Source organism: Schistocerca serialis, chromosome 1 (genome assembly GCF_023864345.2).
Source record: "Schistocerca serialis cubense isolate TAMUIC-IGC-003099 chromosome 1, iqSchSeri2.2, whole genome shotgun sequence".
Classification (NCBI taxonomy): domain Eukaryota; kingdom Metazoa; phylum Arthropoda; class Insecta; order Orthoptera; family Acrididae; genus Schistocerca; species Schistocerca serialis.
In genome coordinates this window covers 770,104,849-770,118,498 of record NC_064638.1, presented here as the reverse complement: position 1 = coordinate 770,118,498, position 13,650 = coordinate 770,104,849, and the positions used below count along the sequence as shown (strand labels likewise).

The 13,650-nt window shown below is 43.0% G+C and overlaps 1 protein-coding gene across 5 annotated transcripts in view; it reads right to left on the bottom strand.

The window, feature by feature from the left end:
• Positions 1–13,650, bottom strand: part of LOC126482899 (uncharacterized) — a 387,862-nt gene that overhangs the window by 176,578 nt on the left and 197,634 nt on the right. The window lies entirely within an intron of this gene.

Here is a 13,650-nt window from a genome sequence, read left to right as displayed (position 1 = left end):
TATGCAACGTAGCGCGATTCCGATGCTGGTGTATAAGCACCGACATGTAGGCAAGGGATCAGTGTGGTCATCGTGTCTTCCGACGTGCTTGTGGTAAATGTGGAAACGTGAACTACAGCGACTTACAACTAAATGCGTCCAGACAGGACCTCTTGGTTGCCGAAGGACAAACACCGGTACACAATATAGACAACCATCGGGGATGCGTGTGTGATAGCATATTCGTCGAAAACCACTGTTGTGAAGCGGTGCTACTGTTTTATGATAACGCACGTCCCCGCATCGCAAATTTCGTAACTCAGAAGTTACGCCAGCTCAAGTGTGGAAACCATAGAGGGCCCGCTAAACTGTTCTGACCTCTCCACATGCTATTGTCACACTTCCGGTCCCTTGAAAAAGACCCTGAAAGGTCGACGATTCCTGTCGGCCGAGGACGTGCATCAGGCATTACGGACTTCTTCACGCAGCAGGACACGGTCTTTTAGCAAACCAGATCTTCATCCTGGTGCATCGGTGGGATGATTGCCTCAGTGGTCACGGCGATTTTGACTGATTGGCGTGCCGATTGCGGACTGTACGGCCTTGGAACGGGTACTTTTTGACGCCCATTACAGAACGACCAGCTAAAGGTAATCGCGAGTAAGCCAGATGCCAGACTGAGATCCATTGGAAGGATCCTTACAAAACGTAGTGCATCCACAAAGTAGCCGACAAAACACTCATTCGGCGAATACTTGAATATTGCTCGTCATTATGGGATCCGTAACAGATATGACTGGTAGAGGAAATAGAGAAGATCCAAAGAAAAGCAGCACGTTTCATTGCAGGTTCATTTAGTAACCACGAAACCGTCTTGCAGATGATCAACCAACACCAATGGCAGACTCTGCAAGGGAGGCGTTCTGCATGACGATTTAGTTTACTGTTAAAGTTCCAAGAGGGTGCATCCCTCGAAGACTCGACAAATACACTACTGGCCATTAAAATTGCTACACCACGAAGATGACCTGCTACAGACGCGAAATTTAACCGACAGGAAGAAGATGCTGTGATATGCAAATGATTAGCTTTTCAGAGCATTCACACAAGTTTGGCGCCAGTGGCGACACCTACAACGTGCTGACATGAGGAAAGTTTCCAACCGATTTCTCATACACAAACAGCAGTTAACCGGCGTTGCCTGGTGAAACGTTGTTGTGATGCCTCGTGTAAGGAGGAGAAATGCGTACCATCACGTTTCCGACTTTGATAAAGGTCGGATTGTAGCCTATCGCGATTGCGGTTTATCGTATCGCGACATTGCTGCTCGCGTTGGTCGAGATCCAATGACTGTTAGAAGAATATGGAATCGGTGGGTTCAGGAAGGTAATACGGAACGCCGTGCTTGGATTCCAACGGCCTCGTATCAGTAGCAGTCGAGATGGCAGGCATCTTATCTGCATGGCTTTAACAGTTCGTGCAGCCACGTCTCGATCCCTGAGTCAACAAATGGGGACGTTTGCAAGACAACAAACATCTGCACGAACAGTTCGACGACGCTTGCAGCATCATGGACTATCAGCTCGGAGACCATGGCTGCAGTTACCCTTGACGCTGCATCACTGACAGGAGCGCCTGCGATGGTGTACTCAACGACGAACCTGGGTGCACGAATGGCAAAATGCCATTTTTTGGATGGATCCAGCTTTTCTTTACAGCATCATGTTGGTGGCATCCGTGTTTGGCGACATCGCGGTGAACGCACATTGGAAGCGTGTATTCGTCATCGCTATACTGGCGTATGACCCGGCGTGATGGTATGGGGTACCATTGGTTAAACGTCTCGGTCACCTCTTGCTCGCACTGACGGCACTTTGAACAGTGGACGTTACATTCCAGATGTGTTACGACCTGTGCCTCTACCCTTCATTCGATCTCTGCGAAACCCTACATTTCAGCAGGACAATGGACGACCGCATGTTGCAGGTCCCGTAAGGGCTTTTCTGCATACAGAAAATGTTCGACTGCTGCCCTGGCGAGCACATTCTCCAAATCTCTCACCAATTGAAAATGTCTGATCAATGGTGGCCGAGCAACTGGCTCCTCACAATACGCCAGTCACTACCCTTGATGAACTGTGGTATCGTGTTGAAGCTGCATGGGCAACTGCACCTGTACACGCCATCCAAGCTCTGTTTGACTCATGCCCAGGCGCATCAAGGCCGTAATTGCGGCCAGTGGTAGTTGTTCTGGGTACTGATTTCTCAGGATCTATGCACCCAAATTGCGTGAGAATGTAATCACATGTCAGTTCTAGTATAATATATTTGTCTAATGAATACCCGTTTTGTATCTGCATTTCTTCTTGGTGTAGCAATTTTAATGGCCAGTAGTGTACATTGCTTCCTACTATGTCTAAATTAGAGAGATTCGAGAACACGCGGAGGCTTAGCAGCAATGGTTCTTCCCGCGTTTCCCGAAACTGTTCGGGACTGGAACGAGAAAGATGACAAGTGACAGTGGTACACAAATTACCTTACGCCACACACTGCAAGGTGGCTTGCAGGGTAGAGATGTAAATGCCTAGGAGACAGGACATGTGGTATAATCTGCTTGTCTCATTCTGTTGTAATTTTTTGAAACATTGTCCCAGGAAAACGGCGATCTAATAATATTATAATTTATTTAGTAAACTCTGTCGTGGACGAATATAAGTTATCACCTTTTATTTATGCACTATCGCTTTCACCAAGGAATGATCTCTGAAGCTGATCGAAACCGGTCACCCATAAATAAAAAGTAAGATCTTATATGTGAATCTTATGTGCGACCACGAGTGTGTTTAGTAAATAGGTTATCATTCTGTTATACTGAGAGAGTCAGCCGGCCGCTGTGGCCGAGCGGTTCTAGGCGCTTCAGTCTGGAACCGCGCGACCGCTTATCACCAGATCATCAATTTTTTGGAGTCTTATCTCTCGCACTGAAGTCCAGCTATTCCGCCACGTTGCCGCCCGTTTCGATGCCCTTTCACTACAGCAGTTAACGAGCACTCGACGAGCGCAGTGGTTTGTGGAAACAAAGTGCGGAATTCGCGTGCTTGCAATGCAAATTTTCTTCTATTAAACACCGACGAACACTCCCGTTGCGCTTGAACACTAGTCACGTAATTCACTTACTGCCCTTGTCTTTAAGCACCGCAGGGTTGCGGGGTTATCCAGAGGAGTAACAACATTTTGGTGTAGACCGCATATCTTAGCAATGTTATTCTTCAAAGGCACCGTTGTTTCAGTGAATAAGTGTGGAATGACGCCACAAAATAGCTAGGCCTACGCAGGACAGATATGTATGTATGTTGGTCAGGTTGTGATGCAGGTCGCTTAAACTGTTGTGGACTCATTTTTTGTGTGACAAATGCAAGTATTATTTACTAGTATAGTCACTGAAAAGACTTCAATAAATTTATCTGATAAGATATTTACTATTATAATCACTGAAAAGATTCCCGTAGATTTAGCTGGTGAGGTATTCTGACGTTACTAACATATGGAAAACGTCTTACGCCTTTGGTAATGCAAGCGCGTACATAATATTCACACTAAGGCTACTGAACACCAGTAGTACTATGAAGAAGCATATTCCTAGTAGAAGATGCAATTTTCTAATACGATTCCCTTCCATTTTGCATTTACTTTCCCTCACTGTAACATTCTGTTATGTACTGTTGACCTCACGAGTTTGTCTATATTACGCAACTCACACGCTATGATTCGGAAGTATGATACAGGGTGTTTCAAAAATGACCGGTATATTTGAAACGGCAATAAAAACTAAACGAGCAGCGATAGAAATACACCGTTTGTTGCAATATGCTTGGGAAAACAGTACATTTTCAGGCAGACAAACTTTCGACATTACAGTAGTTACAATTTTCAACAACAGATGGCGCTGCAAGTGATGTGAAAGATATAGAAGACAATGCAGTCTGTGGGTGCGCCATTCTGTGCGTCCTCTTTCTGCTGTAAGCGTGTGCTGTTCACAACGTGCAAGTGTGCTGTAGACAACATGGTTTATTCCTTAGAACAGAGGATTTTTCTGGTGTTGGAATTCCACCGCCTAGAACACAGTGTTGTTGCAAAAAGACCAAGTTTTCAATGGAGGTTTAATGTAACCAAAGGACCGAAAAGCGATACAATAAAGGATCTGTTTGAAAAATTTCAACGGACTGGGAACGTGACGGATGAACGTGCTGGAAAGGTAGGGCGACCGCGTACGGCAACCACAGAGGGCAACGCGCAGCTAGTGCAGCAGGTGATCCAACAGCGGCCTCGGGTTTCCGTTCGCCGTGTTGCAGCTGCGGTCCAAATGACGCCAACGTCCACGTATCGTCTCATGCGCCAGAGTTTACACCTCTATCCATACAAAATTCAAACGCGGCAACCCCTCAGCGCCGCTACCATTGCTGCACGAGAGACATTCGCTAACGATATAGTGCACAGGATTGATGATGGCGATATGCATGTGGGCAGCATTTGGTTTACTGACGAAGCTTATTTTTACCTGGACGGCTTCGTCAATAAACAGAACTGGCGCATATGGGGAACCGAAAAGCCCCATGTTGCAGTCCCATCGTCCCTGCATCCTCAAAAAGTACTGGTCTGGGCCGCCATTTCTTCCAAAGGGATCATTGGCCCATTTTTCAGATCCGAAACGATTACTGCATCACGCTATCTGGAGATTCTTCGTGAATTTGTGGCGGTACAAACTGCCTTAGACGACACTGCGAACACCTCGTGGTTTATGCAAGATGGTGCCCGGCCACATCGCACGTCCGACGTCTTTAATTTCCTGAATGAATATTTCGATGATCGTGTGATTGCTTTGGGCTATCCGAAACATACAGGAGGCGGCGTGGATTGGCCTCCCTATTCGCCAGACATGAACCCCTGTGACTTCTTTCTGTGGGGACACTTGAAAGACCAGGTGTACCGCCAGAATCCAGAAACAATTGAACAGCTGAAGCAGTACATCTCATCTGCATGTGAAGCCATTCCGCCAGACACGTTGTCAAAGTTTTCGGGTAATTTCATTCAGAGACTACGCCATATTAATGCTACGCATGGTGGATATGTGGAAAATATCGTACTATAGAGTTTCCCAGACCGCAGCGCCATCTGTTGTTGAAAATTGTAACTACTGTTATTTCGAAAGTTTGTCTGCCTGAAAATGTACTGTTGTCCCAAGCATATTGCAACAAACGGTGTATTTCTATCCCTGCTCGTTTAGTTTTTATTGCCGTTTCAAATATACCGGTCATTTTTGAAACACCCTGTATAAGGCAAGACAATTATGTTTCGTGGTAATTTATTTTTATGACACCTGTACACGCCAAGAAAAGGTGGTCGCGTGACCACCATGGCTCTGTTGAACGACGAGTTGCGAACTACAGACCAGTGGGAGCGTTGCAGAGGCGAGTGACGCGATGCAGTTGGCCGTGGTGAGTGTCGTTATCTGGCGAGCGCTAGACGGTGACCGCGCGTAGGACGCGGCCTACATTTCTTTATCGCTGTTTCGGCACTCCTGCGAAATCAGAGCACACTCAAACGGCAAACAAAACATAAGATGGGGGCAAAATTGGAAAATAAAAAAAAGGAGTAGCAGCTAACTGCAGTCTCATGGCATCCAGCACATTTCACTGGTTTACGAAGTCTACTTGTCTGAATAGCTCTTCGTTGACTGCTAACTTTTTTTCTTTCGGCGTGCTTGTACAAGACAGTATTGACCCTCAAACTAAGGTCTGTGTATATACAGCAATAGCCTCATTGTTTATGTGTTTTTGATTTTATAAAAATTTATTCGCAAAGCGTTTTGGGCCCCTAGCGTTCATGCGTAGGTACCGAAGAGTACACAAGACTTAAATACAAGGTCAGTCAGGAGGAAAGGTACATGCTTTGAGGGGTAACAGTATTGGTGACTGAACAAAGCTTCATATGGAGACATGCCCTATTTCGAATGGTTTCCGAGATAGAACACTTTTAATGTGCGCTACATTGTTGTTTATTTTCTGTATTATACGGTGCACTGTTATTGTTTTACAATGTACCACAGTGATGTAGATGAATTCGAGACGAACAATTTGATACAGGACACTTGTGATCTGTCACATCGAGAAACCATCTCAAATTGGCCTAAAAATCTATCTAAGCTGCAGCGCTTGCGCGTCACGCGAGATTTTCAGTATTTTCTCCCTCTAATCGCGCAAACTGATAGCTCTTTGGAAAAAATGAGTAGGAACTTATTTGTAGGAAATTTAATGCAGATTAATTTGGGCACTGTGACTCGTTTACGTCACAGCCCACGGTTTTCGGGTTATTCAATAAAAAAGTACTTTTTTTTTGTTCAGAATCACCAGTACTATCATTCCTGAAAGCGTGTACCTTAGCTCTTGGCGAACCCTGTACGTTACCAAGACTATTATTACTAATTTGTTGGGTTGCCAGGGTCTTCATGAGGTCTGGACGTCTCAACACACACAAATAATAATTATAAATGGCTAGAATACTATCCTTGCCGAAAACGTCAGTTTTGTTTTGGATGAATGTGAAAAAGAAAGTAAAGGAGAAGATGAAACATGGTAACAGCAGTCATAGCTACGTCAGTACTTTAACAGGCACAGTACCGTTGTGCGATACGGTGTACGTACTTCGGCAGACATCACGACCCTCGGTTCGCGTCCTTGTTTGGACTGATTTTCAATAACTTTACGTTAATGATTTTACGGGAGATAAGTGTCCTTGGAAATAATGCTGCTTGACTCATCTGGAATAGAAGTAGTAGATATTTCAAGAATAAGCACTTAGTTGAAGCATAGTGCCTTTCGACGATTCAAACCTGCGTCCGGCCATCCTGATTTACGATTTCCGTGATTTCCCTAAATCGCTCCTGGAAAATGTCGGGACGGTTCCTTTGAATAGACACAGCCGATTTCCTTCCCCATCCTTCCCTAATCCGACAGGACCGATGACCTCGCTGTTTGGTCCCCTCCCACAAACCAACCAACTAACTATATTATCTTTCCTGTAGCCTATCACATTTTTATATATACTCCCATTTCATTTAATGCTTGACATTGACCTGTAATGAAAACGACCATGTATATATATTTTCAATTGAACTTACTGGTACCACATAAATGGTTAATTTCCAGAATGATTGCATTAAATGAAAACTGCCAAAACGTAATTAATTTTATTGAATTCGCCCATTATGCAATATGTTGATAATCTATTTGTTTACATAATAACTCATAGATTACTGATATCACATTGGTTGTTGTATGTATGGTATATTTTATAGGGCCTGAAGATGACGTTGTTACGACGTTGAAACTAGTTGCCAAAATAAAATCGACGCCTTAAATACAGCTGGAGGAATTTTTTCATTTTTTAATATAAATTTATACCAGCTGACGTCCCACTGTCCCCCATTACAGCTATGGATGTACGAAGATATCAATGTGATGAATCATACTTACAGTCTTATCTTCCTCATCGGCTAATTCAACTTGGGAAGGATCCCACAGTCACGAATGACACTCAAGTACTGGGTATACAAATGGATTCAAACAGATCTATGTGGACGCTCTACCTTGAATCACTGTCGATGATAATCCTATACGACGTTAGTTTGTTAAGTATGGTAAAAAAACAAGAAAAAAGTTTGTTTCTTAAGCAAATCATCCTACTTCTTGGCAAAGTCACCTTTGCGGGATATACATTTAGTCCAGCTGTCCCCCACCTTTTCATCCCATGAGAAAAATAGATTCTGTCAAGCTCTACAAAATACTCGTTGACTACAACTATCACTTCCTCATTTGATGAAAATTTCTTCCCAGCAAAACCAAAGATTCAAGTTAGGGACAGGAAGAAGTCACTTGGGGCTAAGTCTGACGAATAGAATCGATGAGGAAACCGTTCAAAGCTCAAGTCGCGCACTTTCGCCATTGTGGGATGGTGCGTTACCCTGGTGAAATAGCGTTTTCCACGTGCCAACCTTGGTCTCTTTTCAGCCAACGCAACTTTCAAACGAGCCAACAATGAATCATAATAGGGCCCAGTTACTTTTCTGCCCTTTTATAAGTAATCTACGAGTATTATTCCTTGAGAATCCCAGAAAACAGTGCCCATCATGTTACCAATTGACAAGAAAGTATTTGCCTTCTTTGGTGCACTTTCACCAGTCTCTGTCCTTTGTTTTGAGTGCTGTTTTGACTCTGGTGTGTAATGATGGATTCGAGTTTCATTAACAGTTACAAATCAGCGCAAAAAAATCTTGCAAATTGTGATTAAACATTACCAGACACTGCACTGAAATGTTGTGACGGATGTGCTTTTGATCGACTGTGAGCAATCAAGGTACACTCCTCGCACATAGCTTCCTCGTAGCCAATTCTCGCTTGCAGCATATTATGCACTCACTTTGTTGAGATGCTTACAATCTCAACAGTTTCATGAATTTTTATTCGGCGCTTTTTCATTAGCATATCATGGATTTTGTCAATGGTTTCCTTAGTGGTGGACTCAATTGGACGGCCGGAGCGCGCTTCTTGTGGTCATCATTGACGGTGCAGAGTCCAGTTCTATTTTGATTCACGGTGCAATTCAATGCGTCAAATGAAAGTATTTAATAACAGCACGAAACCCGGCTTTCTCCATTTTCAATCGCAGTCGACACGCTGATCAGTTCAGACGGCTGTCGACAATGAACTGTACGATGTACGTTGTTGAAATTCTTTATAGGATCTTTGGAATAATCAAGGTTACCAACCATGAGGCGCAACAATAACGTTCCATTCTTTCATGGAAATTTACCAGACTTATCAAACCACTCTCGTAAATTTAACACTTATGACTGACCTTATTGATTCCTCGGTGATGATGCTATCGAACAGTATCGTGGCTTTTGTGTAACCACGCGGATTACATAACATTTGTTTACTCTGAGCTTCACTGCCAGTTTTGCAACAGTACTGCAGCTGTTCCTGCATTTTGTCACAGTTTCTGATAAAGCACCCACATGGTCGTCCGTGGATAGCCTGTCAGCTACTGACGTATGTGACTTGGATAAAGAGGAATTCAGCTAAGCTGTCCACTTAGAAAATTTCCAGTACTATTTAAGAGTTTGTAATCTTATTTTCATACAATTAATTATACAAAAGAAAGCGACGCATAGTCTCACAGCATAGCTACTGTATGTTAATTTCAAGAACACCAGTATCAACTAGGTATTTCAAGTGGAATTACAGTCTCAAAGAGACGAATTCAACCGTGTCTTAATCTCCGAAATTCTGTTTATAATTTCGGAGAAATTCGTACAGTATTTAGCAATTAGGAGTGTTGTGTCGGGCATGGATCCTCGAATGGAAATGTCGCGTCCGACTGGTTAGGCGCTCCAGCTATTTACAAATTCGGGAAAGATGTGAGAAGTTTATTTTAAAACTGTTACTAATCATACTTTGCTTCAGACTCACACGCCAACTGGAAGGCAAAAGACCTGGTGCCTAAGAATAATTCATCAGTTAACTGCGGTAAAACTATGGTATGTTGTTGTCAGAATTTGAACGAAAGGTGAATTTTACAAATGGAATGAATCAGTGAAAAAGGAAATTAACGTACAGAGTTTGCTATATAATAACCTCTCATTCAAAAACAACAGAAGTTTAATTACGATATAATCGTATACATTTACATTGTAATATTACCTCAGCAACAGTAACAAAATGGAAATCACAGAAGAAAGTGATCATAGACAATTCTATGACATTCCATTCAAGTCATCGGGTGTTCGAAGAAAGATCAGGATTCAGCGTCCCGTCGATGACTAGATCGCTAAAAACTGAGCACAAGTTCGAATTGCGGAGTTACGGGGCAGGAAATCGGCCGTGTCCTTTTAAGAAGGAACCATCGAGACGTTTACCATTAGTGAAAACTACGCTTGGGTGACTAGACTGACGTTCGAACCGCCGTCCGGTTTCGAGTCCACTATGGAGCACTGTGTCACTTCGCTTGCTTAGTGTGTTCGAAATGGCCAGTGACTACTGTTAACACACGTTTCCGTTTGCTCGTGCGATGACTTCTGGACAGACATGAGATTTAGGCAATATCGTCGCACACACTGCAACAATACGATGGTTTAAAACTTCTTGGGTTATGGGAATTTGTTGATAGGCTTCATCTTTCAGCTTACCCCAGAGTAATAAATTTCACCTTTGTACGTGCAGCTCAGCTGTTCTCGTCATGATCCTCTGCGTTCCCCGTAAACAATTAGAATATTTATCTTGATTTGTGAATGTCAATTTATATTCATAACAACCAGAATTTGGTTGATTCGAACTATACAGACAGAATAAAAAGCTACCATTTATCATTATTGCTGTTTTCAATTTCTGGGCTGGCAGCGGATGAAGAAAGCTTTATTCCCGTTGTGTCCTTTTTATACGGATGTCGCGGCAATGTACTACCTGTTTCCTCCTAATGCGACGTGACGTATTTCCTTATGTGGTTACGAGATCAAAAACTTCCTCGTGAGACAGCAATCAGTTTGATGTTCAAAATCTATGACTTCCGTTTATCGGATTTAGGAAAGTGAAATGAGGTTGAATTCACCTCTTGGAGGTCTGCTATACAAGCGGAAAAACAGACAAGAGACTTTATGTCATGTATTGAGGAGAATTATGAATATTGAAAGATTGCGGAAGGATTCGAGCTTAGTTGAATTATGGCCTTCATGACGCTGTCAAAGAACAGTAGACCGTATGTGTTCATGTCTGTGACTGGATATAAGACTGCGTACCAAATGGTACTATACTCTGATTAACATTTCGAATATATTCTGAACAGTAACAGTGCTATGAGACATCCCTGAGAGCAAGTGATGTCACTTTCGTTCCTCACGATGTCTTTTAACCCTAGATTACTAAATCCTCGTTAAAATTTACGAATGCAGTTGGTAACAATTCGCGATGTCCGCAAATCTGGAATTATCAGTATATGGTGTAAAACAGTACATTTTGTACTGATTTTATATGTAACAAAGCGCTGGAGATCTTGTATTTGTAATTAACTAGTGCATAAACTATAAATTATGACTTCTTTTGAATAAAATTTGGAGTAGTGAAATTTACGATAGTTTAGTAGCAATGCAACTTTTTCTCGCCTTTAATGTTCCAGGGTTAATGGAGATGGATCATACTGTGGAATCCATCGAAATTAATGTCCTCATTCGCGTAAAAGATTCATTTCGGTCAGATTCCGTTATTGAAAATATTCTACATCTAGAGAGATTCGAGGGGACTACATTTCGGGCATCTCTCTAGTGCATCAAGAAATTTATGACTCGCTACATTGAGGTGGATTATACGCTGTACTCGTGCTAGGAGAAACATTTCGTTGTCTCGATTTACTTCTGTACTTTACCATAATCTCGCCATGTGGCAGTTTATCAATGTTGAACTTCACAGTGAACCAACAGCACTTATTAGAAGATCGAAATTATGGCGCCACGAAAAACTTAAATAATGCTCCTCACAATTATTTCATTATGGAGCCTACCCCTTACCAAAAAAACAAAAAAAAAACAGCCAAATATTTAATGCTCTAGTGGTCCTTGGTCGAGAGCTCAGGAAAAAGAAACTCGAATCGCCGGCAACGTTGACTGCGCACTTCGAAATGCTTTTGTTTCTTTGTACGCAGTGGCAATTATCCAACACGTTAGTTGTGCAGTCAGTTGTAACTATCTAAATGTAAACATTGTCATGAAAGTGTAACTATGCAGAAGTGAGAATAATAAGGGTAAATCTCGGCACCGACCCAATGCCCTCCTCCTCTCCAGAGGCACTAATGTCCAATCTGTCGGCTGGATGACCCCAACCCATCAGAGACGACAATTACTTTTGGAATTCAATCCAGGATATTGATATAAAAACTAGTGATCATAAAAACATAAAACCACCCATTCCTTCCTCGTCAGCGGAATTCTGACAAAGAAAATTTATTTCAGTGCCAGAATTCAAATAAGCCACCTTTAGGTCGAGCAGCATTACATTATTGCCTCTTCAAGTCAAAAGAGGGGAAAGCACGCAGGAAAGTCTTCTCAAGGAAGTTTCGAAGCTTTAGTATTGTCATTCCTGCCACAGAGGGCTTCTTGTCGTCGTAACACACCGAAACTTCATTTCTACTGTGCATGCTTCGGCGACCACCTCTTAGTATTTTACGGTAAGCTTGATGACTCTGGAGTTAAGACTATTCGAGAGGAGAGGTGTTGGTCTCCCCTTCTGAAGAAAAGGAATATCTGAGTATAACGCTCCGTTGAGGACGAGTGTAGCAGAGGCGGAGAACAAATTGGGATTGGACGAAGATCGCAAAGAAATCGGCCCTGACCTGTACAAATGAACCATCCCGTTATTTGCTTAAGTGGTAGAGGTAAAGTACGGAATACCTAAATCTGGAGGTCTGGGCGCGGTTCTGAAACCTAGTGCTACCGAATACGTGTCTAATGTCTGAAACATGGCGCCACCCCTCGTGCATTTAGGTTGTCTCTGGTTGCCCTGGAGGCCGGCTCCGGTCTCGTAAACTGACATGCGGCTGGGAGAGCGGTGTGCTGAGTACATGCCCCATCTAGTGACGCCTGTGGTCTGAGGATGACACGGCGGTCGGTCGGTTCCGTTGGGCCTTCATGGCCTTTAGGGCGGAGTTTTAGTTTTTAATTCGGTTGCCCTAAATCGCGTCAGGAGAATGCCGAAACAGTTTCTGAATCAAACCATGGCCTATTTTCTACCCAGTTCTTGTCTGGGTCGAGCTTGTGTTTCATTTTTAAAGCTTTCGGCGTAGACTGGACATTAACTTCTAACCTGTCTTTGCCTTGCTTGTGTGCTTCCACGTATTAGTTCTTTTCATAAACATGTAGCGAATATTATGAGCAGCTGCACTTCAAACACGCACATTATGTGGATGTTTGATCATCTGACTATTACGAATAGTGGCGTCACTTATATAGTAATGGTGTTTCGATAGACGCCGTCACTCATTTTGTTTTCATCAGAGGTAGCAATTTTAAGAAGTCCTTCATATGGACCATATTCAAGAGCAGTACGGTCATGTTTGTACTCAGCCATTCTCTTTTTACAATTAAAGGAGAATACTCCTAATGACCGTTCATCGAGCTTCGACCGAGCGTGGTAGCGCAGTGGCTAGCACACTGGACTCGCTTTTGGGAGGACGACGGTTCAAATACGCGTCCGGCCATCCACATGTAGGTTTTCCGTGATTTCCTTGAATCACTCCAGACAAACGCCGGGATAGTTTCTTTGAAAGGGTACTGCCAGTTTCGATCTTCAACCTGAACGAAACAGTCCGAGTTTATTCTCCGTCTCTAAAGACCCAGTTGTCGACGGGACGTTAAACCTTCATTTTTTTCTCATCTTCCGGTAAATTTGCGATGGACAAAATAAATATTTTTATGATGGCTCAAAATTCCAGGTTAGGTACTAAACGAAACACACGCAATACTACTGCTTTTCAAGGACTTTTAAAGGACGTGTAAAGAAAACTATTCCACAGATCATTTTATTACTTGGCATGCCATAGTCTGCATCACGTACTAACACAGCGAAAAATC